Source organism: Lytechinus variegatus, chromosome 16 (genome assembly GCF_018143015.1).
Source record: "Lytechinus variegatus isolate NC3 chromosome 16, Lvar_3.0, whole genome shotgun sequence".
Classification (NCBI taxonomy): domain Eukaryota; kingdom Metazoa; phylum Echinodermata; class Echinoidea; order Temnopleuroida; family Toxopneustidae; genus Lytechinus; species Lytechinus variegatus.
Window position 1 is genome coordinate 21,064,500 of NC_054755.1, and position 14,109 is coordinate 21,078,608.

The 14,109-nt window shown below is 36.4% G+C and overlaps 1 protein-coding gene across 3 annotated transcripts in view; it reads left to right on the forward strand.

Moving 5' to 3' along the window:
• The first annotated feature begins 1,578 nt into the window (after positions 1–1,578).
• LOC121429554 (glycerophosphodiester phosphodiesterase domain-containing protein 5-like) overlaps positions 1,579–14,109 on the forward strand; it is a 54,322-nt gene continuing 41,791 nt past the window's right edge. For all 3 annotated transcript variants that reach the window (XM_041626630.1, XM_041626633.1, XM_041626631.1), the window contains exon 1: positions 1,579–1,708. The gene's annotated coding sequence lies outside the window, so the exon portion shown is untranslated. The remainder of the gene's footprint in view (positions 1,709–14,109) is intronic.

Genomic DNA, 14,109 nt, shown 5'->3' on the forward strand with positions numbered 1-14,109 from the left:
CTTGAATTGCCTCTTTTATAACATCTATCCATAGATCATGTGTTCTTTCTACATGAGGGCATGTACTACATATTTTTTAAGAATACATCATGGATAAAGAGTTTGTATCATCATAAGAAAAAGCAAAAAGAGACATTTTGAGGGTATTTTATAGTCCACCAAAGGGAAAGTTGTTCATCAGTGACATCACACATCCTTGTCGCATTGCCAATGGGAGGATCTCCATAGCATTAGTGATTGCAATATTCAAATGCTCATAACTTTCTCATTATTTGTCCGATTTTTCTCAAACTTTCTTTATTCTTATTCTTTGATTTTTCTGTTTCTACACAAGCCTATTTGTTCCAAAGGTTTCATTCCCCTTTAATGATGCCCATTCGAGTTTTAAAGGAACGCTTCATTTATCAATTTTATTTATTAATGATAATAATAATAACGGTAAATTTACCCAGGGTATAGCCACTTCAGTTCCGATAACTGTTCTCCCAGCGGGCCCTGCTATTATAATTACCCGGCTAAGCTAGGCTACCTATTCAGGTGCACACTGCTTTTTGAGGAATTACTTCCTGCTGGTACCCCCTTTACCTCACCTGGGTCAAGTGCAGCACACCGTGGATTAATTCCTTGCTGAAGGAAACTACGCCACGTTCATTTACTCATATTTATCTACTGTAGGCCCACAGGCCCATTTTCAAACCCTGCAGACAATTACCATGGCAACACGCAATTCAACTCAGAATTTTGTAAACTCACTCATGGTCTTTAAACATTATGACTATAGATCAATAGTCTCACTTCTAAGATTTATAAGATATTTCAGAATTGTTGTCATCATTTTTTAGTATGTAGTATATTACTTAGCTCACGGCTCAATGGGCTCAATTGTCGTTTAATAGTGAATGAGTGGATTTACGACATTAAAGCGAGTTTACATATTTTCTTTATAATTATTGAAAGAAGTATATCATACGATTATTTCTTGTTATGACATAAGTTGGAAATAATCTCAGAATGATATCTTTGTTTCTTTTTATTGAAATCATTTACTTTATGATTTGCGCAAAATATGACCACAAAAAGACGAAATGATTACCTTAAACCCCCATAGCATGAGGACGAAAATATTCCGAAGGGAGTCCAATGATGTCATCATGATTCGTCACTCAAGAAATGAATATTTTCCTCATAACTAAATGAGGGACAAGAGTGGGAATGGTGCGGAATGTGAGAAAGAAATAAAGAGAGGACGAGGGAGAGCATGAGAGAGGGACAGAGAGAGAGAGACAAGAGAAAGGCAAAACTATGCATCAAAATCCTCTCCATAAATGCCTGAAAACCGCGCGCCAACCACAAAAACGATGCGCCCACACAGTCTTGCAAGCAGACTAAAGGCACTTCCTTTTTAAATTTCCTCTAACTTTTCAGGGGGTAACAAGAGAGCGTTTGTGCATGGCTATTTTCTGCGTTCTCCCTCCTTGTCCTATCTTCTTCGAGATTTCTAAGACAGATCTTGCCCGTGTCCCTCCAGAACTTTTCAGTATACTTTGTTTTTTTACGCTTTAACATTTCTCTCTCGTTTTCTTTCATAATCCTTGTGTTACACTTCCAGGCCCTGGTTATATACGCGATATTTTGACCCCTTTCTATGGATTTTTATTTTGGATAATCTGAAAGCCCTGAAGGAGGAGAATAGGATTCGATTGTTGAGGTAAGTGAAGCAATTATGGTATTTTCGTTATTAAACGAATGAGTGAGGGGGGGGGGGGGGTGTTGTTTAATTCGCATTCAATAACGTTGAATTCAATTAGGTCTAATGATGTTATTGAATGAATAATAGCTATTATGATAATGACAATGGTTTATTGGAAGCTTTCATGTAGCTAAACGATAATTTCGGGAAAAATGTAAAGATTATGCAAGTTAATAGTTATAAGTACATGTATGATGACAATAATGTAATGTTTAAATCTACACTATGTACATGAAGGTCCACAAATTCTTCACTAAAATTAAAGAGATACACATACCAAATCAAATATCTGATAGTAATCAGTTATTTGCTTTTCGTAAAAAAACTCCCAACATTTTGAGTGAGTTTCAATTAAGAGTGCAAAGTCCAATTCTACGAATCAAAATATGGTATGCTAAAAAGGCATTCAAAATATTATGCACGATAAGGCGAAGAAGGGGAGAGTTATAGCCATAGCGATTGAATTGAAATCACAATCGATATTGGTTAAAATGGTAGGAAATATTGTGTGAAGTTTACCAACTCTTGCGATACAATTTCCCCATGAAAGATCAAGTTATGCAGGGGCAGCGCCGGTATATTTTGGTGGAGGGGCGGGGGGGGGGATGGGGGCAAGCTGACATCAAGGTTAGATCAAATGAAAAGGATATTTTTAGGTTCTTTATTTTTTCCTCCTTTTCTCCCCCTTTTCACTAAACAATCATAGGATCTATTGCCCTTTTCCCATCGTAGCAGTACTGCCATGTCCATCATTATGGCGCAAATTCTACTCAACGTATACTTTTATTTATATAGCCTTTATCTCTCTATACATGTTACATGTTGTGACGGTAAATTGCCAATTCGTCCACTGCCAACTCGTCCACTCACCACATGGTCTACCTTCATTTCGTCTAATGCCATTTCGCCCATCAACATTTCGTCTGAAAACCAGTTGGTCCAATAACCATTCGGTCCAATCATCACTTCGTCTAATCACCAGTTCGTCTATTACCATTTCGTCGTATAACCAATTGGTCTAATACCCATTTTCTTTTCATTCATTTTGCACAATTAACACTTTAGCTTAATTAGCCCACATGGTATATGGACTTAATGGTTATTGGACCAAATGGTTATTAGACGGAATGGCATTAGACCAAATGAAAGTAGATCATGTGTTGAGTGGAGCAACTGATGGTAGACCAAATGATAGTAGACGAGTTGGCAATTTGACGAATCGGCATTAGACGAATTGGAAATAAACCGTTGTAACGTTAGAATGTGTCGATCAGCATATGCCTCGTAATTCTTCCATCAGAATCTGCATGATTTCAAAACTACAGTGTTTGAAAAATATAAATCAAATATATTCCAAACTATACATTATGATCATAAATAGTTTTTGAAAATCCATAGCCATTATTTAAAAAAAAAAGATGTAGAGCTTATTTCCATGCTTGTTTGAATATGCACGAAATTACCAAATCGCGTTCGCAGCCTTGGTGAATAATTGTTTTACTTCCGACATGTTCGATGTCCAAAATTTCCGAAGTCACTTACGAATATCTAGGCTGTGAACAGTTTTGATTTATCTTTAGACCAAGAACAATGGACCCCTAATTGTTTCGTCATTTATTTTTAGAAGCAAAAGCAAACACACTATGACACAAGGATTAGTACATCCAAGAGCGAATGACTACGGCCAGATTAAAAAGTACCTCACATTATGTTTCCTATACATAACGATATTTTGATATAGATAGTTATACACTCTAAAAATGAAGTTCTAATTTAGCACTTAATGCCCTTGTATCGTGACTGCTTTTTGAGTGCTGATTTTCTAGTTCAAATTTGAATGACTAAATCACACTCAGCACTCACACTTGTTTTCCCTCCAATTTGATATGTAGGCGTGGTACAATAAGTCAACTATATCAAATAACAACGTTACATCAGTATATCATTGCTTCGAGATTATACATGTATATCGGATAGTAGATGCACTTGCATTGATAATAGAAAGATTAGTGTGTAGACTGAAAGTGCAAGTGTATGACTATATGGTCATTGACGGGACCTTTTCACACCGCACCGATCTGATTAATTTTGGCGAAATGATTGGAACACTAATTGATTTAATTGTGTGAGATAACAAAGGAATATTTATATATATCAAAACAAGATGGTAATTATAACCAGACTGTTGGATGACATTTGCCTCAGTTGTGTATGATTTTGCAAGTTGTTTTGAAGTGACTTTGTTATGTACAGTCACTAACAGAGTCGTTAACAATAACCATATTTAATTTGGCATGTTAAGCAAAGGATAATTTGTTAATAATGATCGTGTTCGATATGACAGTTATTCATAACCAGCTAATTGGCTAAGAGCATAGGCGGCGGAAGCGGGGGGGGGGGGGGGACGCCCCCCCTAAATTTTTTGTCGATAACCTTTTTTTGGTGATCCACTCCTAAAATTTAGGTTGATAACCCTTTTTTGTTAGGCTTATCAATTTTTTTACCTGTGTCCGTCCCAAGATTTCAGGTGGGCCCCCCTAAACTTTTGGGCTTCCGCCGCCAATGGCTAAAATGTACCTGAATTACCTTTGCCAGTTGTTACCCAAGAATATTCACGTGTTTTATTCGATGTTGAGTTAAATAAACACATCTATTTCCCCTTTAAGTTATTTAAGGAACAAAAAAAAATGAATGGAAAATAAACTAATGGATGAACAAATAGATAATCAAATAAAAAATACATTAATAAATCAATATAAAATGAAATGAAATGAATGAATATAAATGAATAGATAAATAAATGAATAAATAGATAGATTAATAATAAATAAGTGAATGAATGAATGAATAAATAAATAAATAAATGAATAGATAAATGGGAAATAAAGAAGGAAAGAAAGAAAGAATGAATGAATGATTGATTGAATGAATGAATGGATGGGTGAAAAAATGCATACATAAATATATTCAATGAATAAAGCCATGTCGAGAAATCTCCAAGAGCATACAGTTCCTAGAAAAAGTTTACAAAATCAAGGTGGTTTGTCGTCATATCATAATACTAAGTTTTATCATGGACCTATACTAGGTTCATGGTTTTATCAATCAAAATGTTGCAAAATTATGAAAACTACAACTAAAAAATTGATGGAGCTTTGCAAGAAACTTGTACAATTACAATTTCAATTGCAAATCAAGCATAATCTGGTGTTGCAAGAAAGTTCAGTTACGATAGTACGCAAGTCAATTACAAATTTGGGTTTAATCAGTTATGGCTTGAGCTTGATTTGGGCACTTGCCCTTGATTTGAAACTGAACTTAAGTTTCTTGTTACGCCCCCATGTCATAAGTAACGCTGAAGATCTCCAACACTATTAATCACACGTGGGAATGTGTCATATTATCAAGCAATGACTGGCACAGTCGTGACAGTGACCGATTATCGCTCTTATGTCGCTTATTTCGCTCACTACTGAGCAATTAAGGTCTATACCTCCTCACTTTTTACTGGTTTTGGTTGATAATTTAAATCTATCTATACTTATGAACAGTTGTTTTTCATTTTTTTTTAAATCTGTTATTCTTCGATCATCACCATATAAGGGGAATGGCCCTTCTCAATTTACAACCCAACCTTTAAAGAGAAGTACAGCTAGCTGCTTGGATAGTCAAACCTAATTAAAAACAATCCCAGGGACCTTTAGGACAAGATATCCTCGACGCCTGCCTGAAAAACATTTGCCCGTTACTTGCCCTTTTCTAATATTTGGAGAAAAGGTTTTAAGGTTATACAGAATGTTATAAAGACACAAGGGTCCCGTTTCATAATAGACTTGATGAAACAACTAATGCACAATTTCTGTAATAAATTTACAATTAGCCAATCAGAAGGAAGGATTTCAGAAGCTTTTAACGGTTATTGCCAAGTTGTTGTTATGACAAGTTTTATGAAACAGGCACCAGGAAACGATGGATGTGAAGCGATTAAAAGGGTTTGAATGAATGTCTGAGTTTTGTCGGAATAGGTTTTAAGTCATGATTTTGTTATGTTTTTTGTGTTGTCGAACGAAGGGAAAGTTGTCGATGTTTCATACAAAAAAAACAAGCATTACGTGATGTTGAAATCGAATCATGGTTGTATTAGTGGTTTAATGAATGGAGTCTTGTAACAGCCTGGTCCAAAATCAAGTTCGTGTATTATATGCAAAGACGACGACAAAGTTCAAAGAGTTAAATTTGTAAATCTTGAGACACAATTTCCGCTCTTCTCTCATGCCCGTGACCTATATGAATGCTCTTTGTGGTGTCACATTAGGGACACAGTAAGTATTTTTGTAGTGTAACCATCATCACCATGATCACTGCCACTGGTATAGATGGGGGCAGTTAAATGCAATGACCACCCCAAAATTTTCTAGCTACAACGAAAAAAATAAAATGAAAAAAAAAGATGAATGAAAGGAAAGGGAAAGAAATGCGATATAATGATTCATTTTGATATCAAATATGGGCCTCTAACAAAATCAGATTTTTAAAGATGAAAATGTCGAAGATTTTGCTCGCTTGCGATTTATTGTTTTTTAGTTCGTGTAATTGGATTTACGCCATATTGTTTCCCCTTCAAAAAAAAAGAAAATCAGGTTTATTCCGTCACTGATCACTGCAACTAGCGGTTGAATATATGCCTATAACGTTTGTATTATTCTAGTTAGACAGTATCCTCTAACGACAAAATTCAAAGGGAAGAATATCTTGAGTAACAATTATGTTGCTCAACCAACAACAAAGCTGACGGTAATTGTTTCGACCATAATATTGTGAAATCGTAGTTAGCGTTATGTCAGTGTCATTGCCATAACAAATTCAGTCGCCATCGCCATCAATGCCCACGCCACTCTCGGCATCAACGTCATCATTCCAACCGTGCGACTGAGGGCACGATAACCATCTCTCTGATATTCACTGATTTTGATATTTACCATGTCAACATTATATTCTATTCGTTTTCCTCCTCCCCTTTCTCGTCACTATCGACATCTTGACCGTCATCCTCCTCACCATCTTCACCATCATCATCGTCGTTGTCGTGGTTGTCATCACCATCATTATCACCATCATCATTCATCATTATGATGACCATGATAGTAATCATCAATATATCTGTGATTTTCATCATAATAATCACCATCAACATCATGATAATCACCATCGTGATCATTATCATCATAATCGTCGTCATCATCATCATCATCGCCATCATCATAATCATCGTCATCATCATCATCATCGCCATCATCATCATCATAATCATCGTCATCATCATCGTCATCGCCATCATTATCATCATCATCATCGCCATCATCATCATCATCGCCATCATTATCATCATCATCATCGCCATCATCATCATCATCGCCATCATCATCATCATCGCCATCATCATCATCATAATCATCGTCATCATCATATTCATCATCGTCATCATCATCGCCATCATCATCATCATCATTTTCATCATCATTAGCTCATTCTCCTTATAAACCATCAACATGATGGTGACCATATTTCATGAACTACACGGTCACTCGCTCACCGCCCTTGCTCGTCGGGTGTGGACCCTAGCGAGAAAAAAAAAGGAAACCGTGTTTGCTCGCATGCCGCGATAAGGGATCGATCTTTCATCCCGACCCATTTTCAAGCTACCGAAAACTTTCTTGCACATTAACACTTCAAACTTGACATGCTTCAAAGCCAATATACTGCGTGTCAGTGACATAGCTGAAACATCATTCCTATAGATATGGGTGGGGTTGACCCCCCCCCCCGAGAACCATTCGAATTTCGGATTGGGTACAGCGGCTTATGGAGGAGGTTGTCTCGCTCTCCCTAGTCTAGAGACCATGGTCCCCATCTTACAAAGAGTTACGATTGATCCGATCAATCGTAACTCTATGGAAATCCATCAGTGTCATATTTTTTCTACAGAAAAACTTGCAAAATGTCCCTTGGAAACAAAGGAGAACACACCAAATTGTCAGGAAATCAATGAATTTATGGATATACATATCTAGATTAAAAAAAAAAAACAAACATGCATCTTATATGTTGACTTTGCTGGCTTTCCATAGTTGTTGATTGGATCAATCGCAACTCTTTGTAAGAAGGGCCCCTTTAATTCACGATGTCATGCATTAGGTAAAACCTATCCAAGCAAAAATATCTGAGCAAAAAAAAAGAAAATTTAGAAAGAAAAAAGGGGGAAAAAGAAGACAACCATATAGCATTGAAAATGTTATCAAAATATCAAAATGCCACCTTTTTGCCCTAAAGTTCCTCATGCGAACCGTGCAAATTGGCAGCAACTTAGCCCAAGGAGTGGAGATGCTGCATCATCATGTTTGTGCCAGAAATCAAGTTATCATATTAAATTTTGAATAGACACCTTTTCAGGCGCACTTATAGAAAATTCATATTTTAAACGAATGACTATAGTTATGTTTTGTAGAGAGTATTTTTTTTTCAAGCAAAACATAATCCTCGTGACCATCTCGTCATTTTAAGTATTTTATTTTTAGACTGACCTGATAGCAACGATACAGCACTCAAGTATTCAGGCAATGTGCTAGTTCATTGAAATCATGGCAGTCTGTCTTAAAATAATGATTATTCAATTATAATTGCATCATTAGTGGAGGGTTTATGTAATAAGCACTAATTTCTTTTCGAGAGGCCCTCAAAATTCGATCACTGCAACACCTGCTTTTCCCATTAGATTGATTGTTCTCTGACCATAATCATAATTCAAGAAGAAGATAATATAATGATCATGCTTATATCCGTAAAATTACATTACCTTCCAAAGCATCCAATGGGATTGTTAAATAATTCAATATAGTGCTGGATATTATTCAAATTAATTCGTACATGCAATAATGTACAAATAATATTTGCAAAATTGTAATCGTAAACGGTCTTGTATATGTAAAACCATTTACTACAGTATACATAAGTGAATGATGTGATATTCCTTTTTGTCAGTCTTATTGTTTATCATTTTTTGTTAGAATATTTATGGAATCCCCATTTTATTCTCTGTATATACTTGTGTGAGTGTTTTTAATTATAAACAAAATAACCTCCCCTCATGATACATGTAGTTTCTATGTGAGTGTTTCGCAACCAAACTCGAGATTACTTAGTCATAATCATGTAGTTCTCAAAAAATAATTCCCTCACGGCCTCACGAAATATATATATCTACATGGCGTTATCCCCCGGGGGATTATTTTCAACCGTGTGAAGATAGTCAACATTGTGAAGATATTTTCACACTGTGGACACCTCGACAGTGTGACTGTTCGGTTACAGGATGTTCATATGGTCGACTGTTTGAATAGCCTATGTGATCCACACTGTTGAAATGCTCAAATTCAACAGTGCGAAGGTGCTTTCACCGACATCGCGTTCCACACTGTGGATACACAGCTCGAACCTCACAGCGCTGAATGTGATGTCACACCACAAAACGTCTGTCAAAGTGTGAAATATCGCGGTGTTCACACGGTGAAGTTCAATGTCACTCTGTGAGTTATCTCCTTCATGAATTGAGAAGACTGAAAATAAACTTACACCGTGGACAACCACACAGTGGGATTTACCAGTGTGTTCTCATCGTACTATTCGAGTTCACACTGTACATTTCCCTGCTGGAAAGAACACAGTGTCACTCAGAGTGTTCACATAGTGGACTGTGTGAGAATATTATTCACACTGTTAAAATGCTCAAATTCAACAGTGTGAAGTTATTTTACACAGTGTGGACACCTTGACAGTGTGACTGTTCACATCGAGTTCACAACGAACTCAATGGTCGACTATGTGAATATGTGATTCACTCTGTTGAAATGCTCAAATTTAACAGTGTGAAGGTGATTTCACATCGTGTTCCACACTGTGAAGACACTGTGGCACACTGTTCTCCCCAGTAGGGTTACCCGCGTACTATGCGAAAAATGTGACTTACAATGTTCCGGTGCTGAAATTAACTTTGCGATGATAGAAATTTACACTCACTGTGCACTCTTGACATACTGAAGATTGTATACAAGGTGATGTCACTCCCAACAAAATAAATCGTATGATCACCCTAAATTCACTCCAAATGGAGTGACCCTTTACGCCACTAACAAGGGGAGTGAAATGCGAATAAACAAACATGTTTTTGTAGATAGTAGCTTTCTTCCTAGCGCAATTTGATTCCACTTGATATAATTATAAAGATGTAATTGATAAAGTTCAAACTTTCAAATGCACATTGTGAACAGCTATTCTCACACTATGGACATCTCCAAAGTGTGAAAATGCCACACAGTGGCTGTAAATCCTTGATCCCAAATTCCTCAATGTGAATTCACTTCATGTATTCGTATCATGATGTGAAGACTTGCAGTCCAAATATAATGGCACACTGTGGACACTTCCACAGTGTGAAATATTGCGGCGTTCTCATTCATAATGCGAATTTGCTCTCTCAAATTGAAACGATTCCACAGCGTGAAATCGTTTCGTCATTAATATGAGACGTTCATTGCAAAGGTAATATTACATTGTGGACACTTCCACAGGGAACAGTGCGTAATATTCCCGGAGTATATTTACAGCTCAAAATGTCAGGGTTTGAATTTTGAATCAATTCATCTTAAATCCTGCATCGACCATTTGAAACGTAGTATGCTCATGATGGCAGACATTTTGTCATATTATTGTTCAATTTCTTATTTCGTGTATTTGGAAAGCTATAGAAAACGGACAGGTTATTTAGCTTCTTACAACCTGCGGCCAACATCCGGGTCTTGATCCCATGGATTTTGGCGGGAATCGTATTGCAATCCCTGGACTAAATGGACTTTGTTAACATGGCAATTAAGCTCGGCCAATATATTATACATCTTCATGCGCAGACAACATGCCATAGATTTAGTAAGCAAATTCACGACACCCTATATGTATCTTGCATACTTGAGTTATGACGAGCGGGGGGGGGGGGTCTCTAAAGTGAACTTTTCAAAATCCAATTAGGATCCAGATCAAAATTCAATTCACATTTTTTAATGGATCGTATTCATCTTTATTAGATTATCTTCTAAAACTGAATGAACTTTAAGGAGAAATTGAGATAAATCTGTTCAAAACGATGCTTAATTTGAATTGAAAAGAATCCTGTTTATTTTCAACTGCATTTTCCGTCACTATACTCCCACACTTTACTGTAATAGCTGTGATTTTCATATACATTTGAATAAATTTTCTGCTTTAAAGATAAATGTCAGATATGGACCACCCAATTGTCTATATCATGTTTGAATAACAAATTATGCGCTAAAGAATTCTGGACGAAATCGCTGAGAAGTAAGCAAAGTATGAAATTCGAGAAAAAATCGGGTCTTTTTCGAAGCAATAATAATACACTGTCCCACATGTGCTTCTCTGTGTTGGCAGCTTTCAGTGTGATTGTTTTTCAGCTTCTAGAGTGGCAATTAATCTTGGTTTTAAAGACTTTCTAATGAAAACAATTTACTGCAACTACTGTATCTTTAAATTCCCTAATAAAACCCCAAACGAAATAAGGCAATAATTCTTAAAGGTCATACATAATTGTTAATGAAAACGATTAATTTCATTATATCAATATGAGAGTGCTTGGTCACATTGAGAGACTGACGAGGAGACAGTGCTAGGAATAAATAGCCATATTAGATGATTAATCAATTAAAGTACTTTTGATTACAATACTGTTTATCATCAGACAATCAAAATTGATTTACGATAAGTTTCTACTTTAAATCACGAGATATGTGTGAAAGTTTGTAACACATTGAATGTCAACGTGTTAACTGCAATAAGTTAATCAAGCGTAGAAAAAAAAATCACAAAACCGGATTTAAAATATGGACTTTAAGGCATTTTTAAAGTTTCACTTATGCTTTCATATAACAATAATACACATCCTGGAAAATCTGCCGCTGCCACACAGGCACTATTTTATTTTGTGTCATAATATATCAAATGATTGAATTGGTGTAGATTTTGATGATAAATCGGCTGAACCGGCTAAATCGTTATAATTGTGATAATGATTTGGGAGTTTTTATGACTAGGAATTGTTGAGGAATTAGCGATAGCTCGGTCGGTAAAGCGGAGGTTTCGGATTTCGGTGACCCGAGTTCGATTCCCACTTGGTGCGCTCATGCCCTTTGGTAAAGCATTAATCCTCATTTCCACACAGGTTCCTCGGAGAGGACCTTAAGTCGTCGGTCTTCTTGTTGCTTGCTTACAAGCATTCATGTTTTCTTAGCAATCAGGAAAAAGAAAACACTACCAGGTAAATCAATGATCGATTTTGTAATGGTTGTATGCACTGACAAGTTGTTTTTTTACAACTACCTGTAGTAACCATAGTAACAATCACGTGCTTGTCAGTCAATCAGATCCAACGAAAGTTGTCAGATCAGGGCCCCGTCTTACAAAGAAATACGATTGATCCGATCAATCTTAACTCTATGGAAATCCATCAGTGTCATAATTTTTTCTACGAAAAATATGCACAATGACCTTCGTATATGCAGAGAGAAGCGCAGTGAATTTTCAAGAAAAAATGAATGAATATTCATCATACTTAGAAAATATTTTGAACAAACATGCATAATAGATGTTAACGTTGCTGGCCGTCCATAGTTGCGATTGATCGGATCAATCGTAACTCTATGGAAATCCATCAATATCATATTTTTTTCAACAGGAAATTTGCAAAATGTCCTTTGTAAAGAAAGGAGAACGCACCAAATTGTCAAGAAATCAATGAATTTATTAATATGCATCACATCTAGCATTTTTAAAAACAAACATGCACTTTATATATTGACATTGCTGGCTTTCCATACTCGCGATGATTGGGTCAAACGCAATTCTTTGTAAGACGGGCCCCTGCCGTCCCGGGTTTTGTATTATTTAATTAAATATTGAGGAATTTGACAAATTCAAATTTGTTACCACAAAATGATAAAACACATATAACATGTATAATGATGACATGGTGTGCTTCTTCAGTGCATACAACCCATAATATAACTTTTGTGAAAATAAACACCATTATTAGGTCTTGATTTCTCCATGCGATTTTGATAGAACTTCAGTATTGCCGTTATAGTACGCCCTGTTCAATTTATTGGGGCGGTGCAAGAAACTTGCGATCAATTGCAAGTCTATTTTGGTCCCTAAATCAATTTTAAGTTCTAAAGGTAATTGCAAATGCGTGACTGAATGCTAATCTGCTCCTTGAAACGAGGAATGTAATCTAATTTGCTACAATTAAATTTGATCTATTTTGTAAAATTGCAACGGAATATTTGTAAATGATTGCAAATATCTATTTACAACACCCATTATGTATCCAACCCATCTGTTCGTGTTTCTTTACCTCTTAAAAGTAGATGGGGTGAGTAGGGTGGACTTTAACTTCATGATCATGAAAGTGAATGGTTGAACTTCATATTTTCAGATTAATGTTGAAAGAACTTGATGCCAGTGGAATGATGAAGGAACACCGTGACGCCAAGGACGCGATAAGTCGGGCCCCTTCCAAACTTACGATACTTGAATTTGATACTGGTTTAGTTGTTTATCGCATAAAATCGTCTAGTCTCTTTTCCTTCTTTTTTTTATTCCCCCTTCATTCTACCTTTTCTACTAGTCTGCAGGCACAGACCCTGATTGAGAATTTGATCAACAAGTGTGTCTCCACGCAAAGACTATAGCACATACAAAACTTGCTGTTTCAGGCTTGCACATTCAGACCCTTAACTAGAGTGAAGGGTTTGCACAGCAGACTACTTTTCTGCTGCCCTAGATGGCGTCGTGTACATACACCAGTCATTTTACACCCCCGTATTAATTGTTCGGTGCTAGTTCAGTATTATGGTTGTTATTGCAATACCTGTGATTGTTTTTTGTGCACACACTGTAAAAACTGTGGTGTTAAAACTGACACCAATTGGTGTTAATAGAGGACCACACCCTGAGGTGTTAAAATAACATCCCAGAGATTGAACATAACACCAAAGAGTGTAAATGTAACAACCATAGGTGTTGTAATAACACCTATAGGTGTAAAACTAACACCACCAATTTAACACCGGTGTAAAATAACTGGTGTGGTCTTCTATGTACACCGGTTAACACCACAGTTTTTGCTGTGCACCTTGGTGTTGTGTTTAATCTACATATAGGGTGTAATTTTACCATCTCAGGGTGTGGTCCTTTCGGGGCATCCAACTGGGACGGTATCCTGAAAACCGTGTAAG